The sequence below is a fragment of the Bremia lactucae genome, linkage group LG1 (assembly GCF_004359215.1).
Source record: "Bremia lactucae strain SF5 linkage group LG1, whole genome shotgun sequence".
NCBI lineage: Eukaryota > Oomycota > Peronosporomycetes > Peronosporales > Peronosporaceae > Bremia > Bremia lactucae.
In genome coordinates this window covers 3,428,152-3,440,331 of record NC_090610.1, presented here as the reverse complement: position 1 = coordinate 3,440,331, position 12,180 = coordinate 3,428,152, and positions in this window count along the sequence as shown.

The following is a 12,180-nucleotide window of genomic DNA, read 5'->3' as shown; positions in this document are numbered from 1 at the left end:
CAGGAGCGGGAAGGTCAGGCCGGCAGAAAATTCCTAAGCCGTTTCGAGCCACTATACAAAGCTGCTGAGGCCGGCCAGCGGGAGATCTACCCCTGGACAAATTTTGCGATTGACGCACAATTGCCGCAACTCCGTAATCATATGTCAGGCTCGGGCCGCGCGTCACCCTTATGGGTCCTGGCGACGACCCTCTAGTCTTGGCCGATACTGATTAAGTCATTTTTGGCAATTCTGTCGGCCCCGGGAATCGATTTGGTGACCTTCCATTTAAAATTTGAGTTGTTAACCACTGAACCACCGGAGTGGTACCTTGAACTGAGATGAACTTTATATATAAACCAAACTGAAAAGTGAGAGTTTCTATCCAATGGCGCGCATGGATCCTTCATGTTTGATAACCCGCCAGAGGCATCATAGGCAGAAAAAGAGGATCTCTGAAACTTAATTTCAACCCACCGCACCGAAATGCCGTGAAAAATTGAAAGTATGGTTACAGCATCTCACCGGAAGCGTGGAGTGATGCCGTAAAGAAGCCGGATCAATTGAGTCCACCAGCTCGAGAGCTGGCTTGAAGTCGAAAATTATGACGGGTAGCGTTACAAGGAGCGCACTGAGAACAATGCCGGGTTGGCTTGCATAAAGGCACCCAAAGAGCGTGAGCGTCTAAGCTGGCTCATCACAGTCCGTAGCGATGCTCGTTGCGTCTGTCCGTACAGCCGACGTAGACAAGCTCGTAAGTGGGCGCCAAATGTAGTGTAGACGACACGTAAAGCTGGCCCAAGAGGTATGGGCGCACGCTGGCGAAACAAGCCGTCATTGCGCACAGTCCACAGCAGGTGAAGGGTGGCACAACGCGTGACCTGCCATAAGTCGCGGATAACAACTTCATGCTCCTGCCAAGCCAGCGTAAGACCTGGCGGTCGCCCAAGAGCAATATCGAGCCACGATGGCATGGCAGTAAAAAAATCGACCAGTCGCGAAATCGGATCGACCACAGGTGAGCCGGCAGGGCACACTCAAAAAAATAAGTGTCGCTCTTATTCCACTGCATGGCATCCACTCCGGACGCAATAGATGATGTTGGGATGCGCATCTCGAAGAAACGTGAAACGCGAACGTACCGGCAAAAGCCGAAAGACAAGCGAAACTGCAAGTCCGAATAGAGTGCAAGGAGGAGCCACCGAAGTCGTTTGCACTGGTGTACGAATACCGTGATGTCAGTTGCAGTGATTCGCACATCGTGTAACTGGATTGGGTGGGGCTTCGTGGGCAGCGCTGCCGTCCACACCAGCATGAGCAACTGAGAACGGGGTATATAGGGCACGACGTGAACTCGGTCACCCACTCGCACACCAACTTACGGTGTAGGAAGACACGTCCACGTCGCGCCTGGAGGTGGTAGCGGCGTCTGACTACAGAGACCACGCAGCTGTTAAAGATTGATGTATTCATCGAAAGTGTTGCACTTTATGCATATGCGTGTATACGGGATCGAATGACAAGAATAATACGGAGAAGTTGAGTGTGGAAGATATCGTGTGTTGTGGCTCAGTCGGATTGGCATGGCGGTGCGACCCACTGGTCACCGGTTCGATACCCGGTAACGACAAAAAGTAAAACCTTCTGGAACTGGTGTTTGGGGTTCACCAGCACTGTACCGCCAGACAGTGACGTCGCCCATTTTATGGTAGTCCACATATCTGGGAAAGGGGGCGCAGCGAACGATAGGAAAGAATTAACGGAAGGATTAAGTAAACGGTAGGATAAAGTTAACGGTAGGATAAAGTTAACGGTAAGATTGATAAACTCAAAAATATAACTTACTTTCCGGTTTGCAATCTCGACCGTAAGCCCATCTTCAAGCTCATAGCGTTAACGTAAATCAACAGGTTATGAGCCCAAGCAACGACTCCGGCTTAAAGATTGAGCCTTTCGAGGGCTCAAACTACGTGCTATGGAGCTACAAGATGAAGATGTGCCTCATGTCCAAGGTGTCGACGCTCCGAGTGCTGTAAAGGAGCAGCAAGCGCACGCTGCGATCGCGCTGAATTTGAGTGACGCGCAATTGATGCACATTATCGACGCGACGACGGCGAGAGAGGCGTGGGGAAGGCTGGCGAAGTTTCATCGCACACAAGACATGGCGAATCGACTTTGGCTTAAGGAGAAGTTTGCGTCGTTTAAGTACACAGCTTCAAGCATCAGTGGTCACGTGACAGAGCTTGAAGACCTAGTCATGAAGATGAATAGCGCCACCTGCGGGCCAAGTGAAGAGGACGTATGTGCGGTGATGCTGAAAAGTCTGCCTGCAAGCTACGAGAGCTTAGTGCAGGCGTTTCGCATGTCGGTGTAAAGTTTTAATTTCAGCGACCTCGTGAGCAAGTTGATTGCGGAGGAATTGCGGCACAAGGACACGGCACGTGTAGAAGAAGCAACGGCTCTTTACACAAGCAAGAGAAACGGCAAACAACACCCGAAGAAACAGCAAGAACGGCGTGCTAAAAACCTTCAGGAGCGTGTTATAACTGTGGCAAGGTCGGCCACTATGCTAGGGATTGCCGTTCAAGTCGTGGACCAAGCGATACATGAGAAGGAGGACACGAACACTCCAACGTCGCATTTAATGCTAGCGAAGGGTCCGTCAGCGACTGCTGGGTTATGGACAGTGGCGCATCTGCACATATGTGCAAGGACCGGGAAACTTTTGTAAAGTATGAGGAAGTGTGCCAGGCGCGCAGTGTATCAAGCGCGAAGAGTAATGTAAAGCTCAAGGTCATCGGTCACGGGACGGTGAAGCTGCGCGTTTGGACCGGACATGATTGGATCGACGGTCGCTTCGAAAACACTCTCTATGTCGAAGATCTGTCAAAGAATTTATTCTCGCTTACGGCTGCATCAGCGCGAGGAATGACAGTAGAGATCGCGCGCAACGAGTGCGTCGTGAAGTGGGGCGGGACACCAGTTGCCACTGGAAGGAAGCAGGGCTTCCTGATGTACCTCAACGTTGAGGCTGGTGCGGAGTGTCACGTAGCCGCGTACGAGAGCGAGCTATGGCACAGAAGACTGGGTCACGCATCGTACGGGACAATTAATGATATGATCAAGGACGGAAGGATCAAAGGCGCGGAAATGAAGACCGACGTCGTGTGTGACGTATGCGCAACGTCCAAGCAAGTACGCAAGTCATTCAAGTCAAGCGAGGAAGACAAAGGACTCAGGTAGAGTGCACGTTTTGACGGTATCGTATGCTCCGACCTGCTTGGACCAATCACTCCAGCTTCAAGATCCGGCTTTAAGTACATTGTGAGCTTCATCATGATGAAGAGCCGATACGTGACGGTTTATCCGTTGCGAAAGAAGAGTGAAGTCATGAGCGCGTTCACAAGATTTTACCGGGAGATCAAGATAGCGTCTGGGACTAAAATCAAGATTATTCAAAGTGACAACGGTGGTGAGTACCGGAACACGGCAATTAACAACTTCTGCAAGGAGAAGTTCATCAAGCAAGAGTACACAGTTCAATACAATCCTGAACAGAACGGCATGGCAGAGCGCATGAATCGAACTCTGGTAGAGATGACGCGCTGCATGCTTAAGGACAGCGGTCTCGACAAGTCTTACTGGTGCGAAGCGTTAATGACAGCAGCAGACATTCGGAACGTGGTTCCAAACTCGTCGAACAAGAAATCAAGTCCGTAAGAGATGTTGTTCAAGCGAAAGCCGCGCATCGATCACATGCGCGTGTTTGGTTCGCAATGCTACGCGTATGTTACAAAGGAGAAACGAAAGAAGCTGGACGATTCGGGCGTAAAGTGTTATTTTCTTGGTTACGCAAAGGATCACAAGGCGTACCGACTATTTAACGCGGATGATGGCTCGATCATGATTTCAAGAAGCGTGACATTTGATGAACATCCCATTTCGAAGGGAATGAAAAGGGAAGACGATCGAACTATCGACATCATTGATGATGAGGAAAATTTGGAGACGTCGACACTTAACGACAATGGTGTGGAGGTTCCAGCAAATGATGAAAGGCTTCGGACTCCGCCACTTCGAGCTTGCCGTGATCCGATTCGTGGTAGTCAAAACGAGTCCAGTGTTCAAGGTCAGGTTCCCACTCGAGCATCAAGCACGCCCGGAAGAGACGGCGAAGAAGAGTGGATGATGCGACCAACTCGAAAGAAACGCGGTGTGGTGCGCTACGAACAAGAGTTTCCCAACTTACGTCGCGGTCACTTTAACTTGGACGATTTTGAAGGTGAAGACTCGTTTTATTGCTTTGTTGCAGATTGTGATGGAGAACAAGCTTCAAGCTACGAAGAAGTATTGAAGAGTACGAACAAGAAGCAGTGGCTGGAAGCGATGAAGAGTGAGATGCAGTCACTTAACGAACACAGCACATCGGCGTTAGTGGACATGACACCGAACAAGAAGGCTGTTGGCTGCAAGTGGGTATTTCGGATCAAGCGCGATCCAAGTGGAAGTATTGTCAAGTTCAAGGCACGATTAGTAGCAAAAGGATTTACGCAGCGGCCTGGGATCGACTTCGTCGAGACTTTTGCGCCAGTGGCTCGGCAATAATCAATCAATACGGTGTTAGCTATTGCAGCAGCTGAAGACTTGGAGGCAGAAAATGTCGATGTTGATACCGCATTCTTGTATGGAGGAGTTGATGAGGAGATCTACATGGACCAACCCGACAATTTTGAAGATCAACAAAATCCGATGAAGAAGTGTTTGCTGCAAAAAGCGCTGTATGGAACAAAGCAAGCGGCGCGGCAGTAAAACAGCCAACTAAATCAGCATCTGGAAAACCAAGGATTCAAAAGCACTTCAGCAGATCCGTGTGTGTTTATTCGAGTGTCAAGTGGCGAATACAGCATCATTGTAATCTACGTGGACGACCTAATGCTGTTCGGCAAGACTAAGGAGCACATTACGAACATTAAGTGTGCGCTTAAGCAAGAGTTCAGCATCAAAGAGCTTGGGGATCTCAAGTACTGCTTAGGAATCGAAATTCACCGCAAGCGCGATGAACATTTGATCAAGATGAACCAGAAGGCATACATCAGGCGACTCTCGGAAAAGTATGGAATCGAGAATTGCAAGGACGTGCACACACCAGCGGACAACAACTCGAAACTGGTGAAGATGCCTGAAGAGGAAGCATTTGTACCGAGATTTCCGTATTGCGAACTGGTGGGTGCATTAATGTACATAGCGACTTGTACACGACCAGACATCGCGCATGCGGTTAGCGAAGTTGCCAAGTTCTGTGAGCGCTACGGGAAGTCACACTGGGTAGCAGCCAAGCGAATTCTCAAGTACTTGAAGACGACTAAAGATATTGGCATTGTGTTTAGCGGCGTTAACAAGGGAGAGCTTATTGGATTTGCAGACGCAAACTGGGCAGGCGACTTAGACACGCGGCGTTCAACGACAGGATACGTGTTCTTCCTGAACGGCGGCACGATCTCATGGAATTCCAAGCGACAGCCAACCGTTGCGACATCAAGCACGGAAGCAGAGTACATGAGTCTGTATAGCGCAACTCAAGAGGCAGTCTGGCTTCGAAATTTGATAAAGGACTTGGAGTACAAGACGGATACGGCGACGACGATTTTTCAAGACAATCAAGGATGTATTGCGCTTGCCAAAAATCCTGTCTACCATTCGCGCACGAAGCACATCGACATTAAGTTTCATTTCTTGCGAGAGAAGGTGGCAAGTGAGGTGATTGCGCTGGAGTACAAGCCGACGGAAGAAATGATCGCGGACGGATTGACCAAGGCGCTTCCAAGAGACAAGCATNGAAGACAAAGGACTCAGGGAGAGTGCACGTTTTGACGGTATCGTATGCTCCGACGTGCTTGGACCAATCACTCCAGCTTCAAGATCCGGCTTTAAGTACATTGTGAGCTTCATCATGATGAAGAGCCGATACGTGACGGTTTATCCGTTGCGAAAGAAGAGTGAAGTCATGAGCGCGTTCACAAGATTTTACCGGGAGATCAAGATAGCGTCTGGGACTAAAATCAAGGTCATTCAAAGTGACAACGGTGGTGAGTACCGGAACACGGCAATTAACAACTTCTGCAAGGAGAAGTTCATCAAGCAAGAGTACACAGTTCAATACAATCCTGAACAGAACGGCATGGCAGAGCGCATGAATCGAACTCTGGTAGAGATGACGCGCTGCATGCTTAAGGACAGCGGTCTCGACATTTCTTACTGGTGCGAAGCTTTAATGACAGCAGCAGACATTCGGAACGTGGTTCCAAACTCGTCGAACAAGAAATCAAGTCCGTAAGAGATGTTGTTCAAGCGAAAGCCGCGCATCGATCACATGCGCGTGTTTGGTTCGCAATGCTACGCGTATGTTACAAAGGAGAAACGAAAGAAGCTGGACGATTCGGGCGTAAAGTGTTATTTTCTTGGTTACGCAAAGGATCACAAGGCGTACCGACTATTTAATGCGGATGATGGCTCGATCATGATTTCAAGAAGCGTGACATTTGATGAACATCCCATTTCGAAGGGAATGAAAAGGGAAGACGATCGAACTATCGACATCATTGATGATGATGAAAATTTGGAGACGTCGACACTTAACGACAATGGTGTGGAGGTTCCAGCAAATGATGAAAGGCTTCGGACTCCGCCACTTCGAGCTTGCCGTGATCCGATTCGTGGTAGTCGAAACGAGTCCAGTGTTCAAGGTCAGGTTCCCACTCGAGCATCAAGCACGCCCGGAAGAGACGGCGAAGAAGAGTGGATGATGCGACCAACTCGAAAGAAACGCGGTGTGGTGCGCTACGAACAAGAGTTTCCCAGCTTACGTCGCGGTCACTTTAACTTGGACGATTTTGAAGGAGAAGACTCGTTTTATTGCTTTGTTGCAGATTGTGATGGAGAACAAGCTTCAAGCTACGAAGAAGTATTGAAGAGTACGAACAAGAAGCAGTGGCTGGAAGCGATGAAGAGTGAGATGCAGTCACTTAACGAACACAGCACATCGGCGTTAGTGGACATGCCACCGAACAAGAAGGCTGTTGGCTGCAAGTGGGTATTTCGGATCAAGCGCGATCCAAGTGGAAGTATTGTCAAGTTCAAGGCACGATTAGTAGCAAAAGGATTTACGCAGCGGCCTGGGATCGACTTCGTCGAGACTTTTGCGCCAGTGGCTCGGCAATAATCAATCAATACGGTGTTAGCTATTGCAGCAGCTGAAGACTTGGAGGCAGAAAATGTCGATGTTGATACCGCATTCTTGTATGGAGGAGTTGATGAGGAGATCTACATGGACCAACCCGACAATTTTGAAGATCAACAAAATCCGATGAAGAAGTGTTTGCTGCAAAAAGCGCTGTATGGAACAAAGCAAGCGGCGCGGCAGTAAAACAGCCAACTAAATCAGCATCTGGAAAACCAAGGATTCAAAAGCACTTCAGCAGATCCGTGTGTGTTTATTCGAGTGTCAAGTGGCGAATACAGCATCATTGTAATCTACGTGGACGACCTAATGCTGTTCGGCAAGACTAAGGAGCACATTACGAACATTAAGTGTGCGCTTAAGCAAGAGTTCAGCATCAAAGAGCTTGGGGATCTCAAGTACTGCTTAGGAATCGAAATTCACCGCAAGCGCGATGAACATTTGATCAAGATGAACCAGAAGGCATACATCAGGCGACTCTCGGAAAAGTATGGAATCGAGAATTGCAAGGACGTGCACACACCAGCGGACAACAACTCGAAACTGGTGAAGATGCCTGAAGAGGAAGCATTTGTACCGAGATTTCCGTATTGCGAACTGGTGGGTGCATTAATGTACATAGCGACTTGTACACGACCAGACATCGCGCATGCGGTTAGCGAAGTTGCCAAGTTCTGTGAGCGCTACGGGAAGTCACACTGGGTAGCAGCCAAGCGAATTCTCAAGTACTTGAAGACGACTAAAGATATTGGCATTGTGTTTAGCGGCGTTAACAAGGGAGAGCTTATTGGATTTGCAGACGCAAACTGGGCAGGCGACTTAGACACGCGGCGTTCAACGACAGGATACGTGTTCTTCCTGAACGGCGGCACGATCTCATGGAATTCCAAGCGACAGCCAACCGTTGCGACATCAAGCACGGAAGCAGAGTACATGAGTCTGTATAGCGCAACTCAAGAGGCAGTCTGGCTTCGAAATCTGATAAAGGACTTGGAGCACAAGACTGATACGGCGACGACGATCTTTCAAGACAATCAAGGATGTATTGCGCTTGCCAAGAATCCTGTCTACCATTCGCGCACGAAGCACATCGACATCAAGTTTCATTTCTTGCGTGAGAAAGTGGCGAGTGAGGTGATTGCAGTGGAGTACAAACCAACCGAAGAAATGATCGCGGACGGATTGACCAAGGCACTTCCAAGAGACAAGCACACCAAGTTTATCATGGGACTCGGCATGGCAGCATAAGGGCATCACTTCGAGTGCACATCAAGGAGGAGTGTCGAAGATTGATGTATTTATCGAAAGTGTTGCACCTTATGCATATGCGTGTATACGGGATCGAATGACAAGAATAATACGGAGAACTTGAGTGTGGAAAATATCGTGTGTTGTGGCTCAGTCGGATAAGGCATGGCGGTGCGACCCAGTGGTCACCGGTTCGATACCCGGTAACGACAAAAAGTAAAACCTTCGGGAACTGGTGTTTGGGGTTCACTAGCACTGTACCGCCAGACAGTGACGTCCCCCATTTTATGGTAGTCCACATATCTGGGAAAGGGGGCGCAGCGAACGATAGGAAAGAATTAACGGTAGGATAAAGTTAACGGTAGGATAAAGCTAACGGCAGGATAAAGTTAACGGTAAGATTGATAAACTAAAAAATATAACTTACTTTCCGGTTTGGAATCTCGACCGTAAGCCCATCTTCAAGCTCATAGCGTTAACGTAAATCAACAGCAGCCGCTCATTTATTTGCATAACTTCCATGGTGCCACCGTCGAAGCCACTGAAATTGCTGATACGCGGGAATTGACATGAGCCGGTAGTCGATATGGCCGCGAGCAAACGTTTCAGAATCCGGCCACGCACCATCAGAATCCAGAAAGTCAGCAAGACTCTGAAGGTTGAAAGTCGTCGCGGCATGTTGACGGTAACTTCGTTGAGGTTCAGCAACCATGCACAGACTGCGTCGCTGTGGCGCGAAGCTGTCGGATCGGAAGCCAGGAGGAATTGGAATTCAGGCTCAGCATGAAACCATATCGGTTGCTGTAGCACATACCCAAGGCGAGCCGTATGAGAAAGGTCCTTCCACGTAACTTCCCACTTGATCAAATACCACAAACGCCAGACAAGTCGCTACCAGTGATATATTACATTCCACCGAAGCAAAGCTCCGTGACGCATAGGGCTGATAGTGAGGAAGTCGAGAGTTTTCCAGGGACCCCACATGGGCAAGGCCAGCAAAATAAGTCTAGTTCCCGGAGTGGTCCAGTTACGCTGGGCCGATGCTGACGCAGCGATAAATTGGAGGAACACGTTGAGTTTTTGGCGTTTGATCGCCGCTTCGATGCTAGGGATACCTAGACCCCCATTTAAGCGGGTCTGGTACAGAAATTTCTCAGTGATCAACTGAATGTGCTAAGCGTTCCGTTCGTGGCGACGCGCAAGCACAAAGCGATTAAGTGTGGACTGCCACTGCTGAACTACGTGCCGCGGGATTGGTACATGTACGGCAAAGTACCAAAGTCGGGAAAGCACCATTGTCATCGAAATAAGCAACCGGCCTTGAAGAGTTCGTGCTCTACGAAACCAGTGCAAAAAGCTTCGTAGAAATGCCGGTCCATGAACTCGACAATGGCGCGTCGTCAACTGGATCCTGACCGACGAATATGCCCAAGAACTTAACCGTCTCACCCCGTTGTAGCACCTTGCAACAGGAAAACAAGGCGAGGTGCTACGTCGGTTCAGGGGCATAATCACGCTCTTGGCAAGGTTGAGCCTGGCTCCGGAGCCGTCACAGTATAGTTAAACTAGCTGAAGCTGCGCTTGAATACCTGAGAGCGAGCTGGATAGCAACGTGGAATCGTCCGCAAAGAAGACACTGGTGACAGTGCGGTCGTTGGAAAGACATACTCCATGCTGCCGGAGCAGTTACCAAGGGGTTCCATCACCATGACAAATAACAGTGCCGATAGCGGATCGTCTTGTGTGACCCCTCGGGTGGGAAAGAAACGAGGTGAACGTTGCCATTGAGAAGGAGGTGAGCCTGGGGACCAGTGTAGAGAAGTCTCACCCAGTTGGTAAAAGTCACCTCCACAACCCATGCGATCGAGCACTTGAAACATGTAGCTCCACTCGACCCGATCATACGCTTTCTCAAAGTCGAGATACATGGCGTAAGCGTCCTCATCGAGTTCGGTCACCAGATCTTGTAGATCAGCGAGAAACCTCACGTGGTGATGTATAGTCCGACGCTTGACAAACGCCTTCTGGTCATCATGAATAAGATGTGGAAGAAAAGTCTGAAGGCGATACGTCAGCACCTTGGACAACGCCTTGACATCTACACCAATCAGCGAGATTGGTCTGAAGTTGCCGGGGTCATTCCGCGGACCCTTTTTGTGTAACATGCACACAGCTGACTTGCGTTGAGAGGGAAGAAGCTCACCACCTGTCAGCTGGTGGTTGATCACAATGCGCAGGCATTTATCAAATGTATCTGGTGCAATTTGATAAAAATAAGCAGTGAGGCCATCCATGCCTGGGGCAGAATTAGCTCTCATGTGTTTATGTGCTTCAGCAAAGTCAGCACCAGCAATGGGAGCATTGAGAATATCTTGGTCAGCACCTGAGAGACGTTTATCGATCGTAGACAGCAGCTGCTCTCGGCTAGCGCGGTCGGTGGGTGGTAGTGGTCCGGCAAGACTAGCAGCATCACCCATGGTTGAGCCCCAATGGGCCCGAAATCTGGCTGAGATGTCCGTCGGGTTGCTAGAGGTGGATCCATCAGGAGTCCGCACCTCCTCAATGCTTATCCGTCGAAGGGATGGATCAATCGGACGAAAGAATAAAACGAGAAGAAGTTTCGGAATTCTGAATGTGAAAGTCGGAAGCCGAGTCTTGCTTATAGCAACTGGATCGGTGCGCACAGTCCCGGTATGCCTCTCATGCAGCATGAAACATTGATTGTGAAATGTCATTTCGCTTGGAGCGGTAAATTAAAGCTGCTTCGTCGAGCGTCGCTCGCGCCGCAACCAGCGCACCTTCCTGTTGCCGCCGTAAATGACGCTGCAGAGCCAATAGCTGGCGCCGAATGGATTTCTTCCATTGTTCCCATACTTTGCCTGGATTGGATGCTTTGCGAAGGTTGTTAAGCGCCTGCTGTGCTTCACCGCGGATAGCATCGACCACATCAGGGTACTCTAGAAGATATTCAGGAAATCGCCAGTATCCGTATCCTTGGGGCTGAACTAAGGACTTCAATGTTACTGTGTGTGCCAGATGGTCACCAGCGCCCTGTGGATCGAAGTTAGTCGAATCTCCGTATAAACGCGTTGCAAAAATCCGTTGAACATAGAGCATAGTCCAGCCGGTTCAGTCGTGGCTGTGGACCGGTGTACAGGCGCTCCCGTGAGTGATGAATGCGCCCCCTTAGACCGCTCGGGCACACTGACCATAAACGGTCCACGAATGCCACAACTTACAAATTATCCAATGCAGCTCTTCGTACGCTGCTAAGTTCCTTCACCGCGTCCAGAACCAGCATTGAATGCATCAATAGGCATCACGGCTTTCACGACCTTTTGGAACGCATTTGGCAATGACAGCGAGCACCACTTCAATGACCGTGAGTGTCAGTGTCAGCGGTGGGTTTGAACAGGTGTGCAAGCCGTATGCCTTGAGTCTACCCCCTTAGACCGCTCGGGCACACTGACCATAAACGGTCCACGAATGCCCCAACTTACAAATCATCCAATGCAGCTCTTCGTACGCTGCTAAGTTCCTTCACCGCGTCCAGAACCAGCATTGAATGCATCAATAGGCATCACGGCTTTCACGACCTTTTGAAACGCATTTGGCAATGACAGCGAGTGACACTCACGGTCATTGAAGTAGTGCTCGCTGTCATTGCCAAATGCGTTTCAAAAGGTCGTGAAAGCCGTGATGCCTATTGATGCATT